The following is an 847-nucleotide window of genomic DNA, read 5'->3' on the forward strand; positions in this document are numbered from 1 at the left end:
CAGAGCATCAAAACGATGAATTAAAACCAAAATCTAACATTTAGATCATCAGAATCTCAGAAAAAATGGGAAATTAGAGTGGATATATTACTAAAAAAAAAAAAATGGTTGAAACCTTCCAAAATCTGGCAAGAGACGTGTACCTCCAGATTCAAGAAGCTATGTGAACAGTAACTTGATAAATATGAGGAAATACATGTCAGTAAAACGTGGGAGAAGTAAAGACACAGAAAAACCAGCAATGCAGCCAGAGGAAAATAAAATCTTACTAATATGGGGGGATAAGAAAAATTACAAGAACTAGGGATTTCTCATCTGGAACCATAAAGCCAGAAGGAAATGAACCAATATTTTGTATGTGCTAAAACAAGAGGCCTGCCAATGGAAAATCCTACACTCAAGTGAAAATATTCTTCAGGAATGGTAAGGAAATTAAGTTATTATCAGATGCAGGACAATAAGAGATTGTCATTAGTACATATACCCTAAAAAATGGGTAGATTCTCCAAGTAGAAAGAAAATGGTAAATGAAGACATTTTTAGAAGAAAGATACTTTACAGAAATATAGATTAATGCTTCCTATCTTCTTGTATTTTCTAAATGATGCTTGATAGATAAAGCAAAAATACAGAATAATGTGATCAACAACGTATGAGGAAGAAATAGTTAATTGTATTATAAATGGAAAAGGGTATACAGACATAAAGGGAGATAATCTTTCTGTGCTTCACTTTATTTTGTAAATCAATATCAATAGAGTGTTGTCTTATAAATAAAATTGGTATACATAATGTAATAGTGTAAATACTGAAATGATTATACAAAAGATACCCAAAAACCATATAT

This window comes from Rhinopithecus bieti, unplaced genomic scaffold (assembly GCF_001698545.2).
Source record: "Rhinopithecus bieti isolate Rb0 unplaced genomic scaffold, ASM169854v2 scaffold_3527, whole genome shotgun sequence".
NCBI lineage: Eukaryota > Metazoa > Chordata > Mammalia > Primates > Cercopithecidae > Rhinopithecus > Rhinopithecus bieti.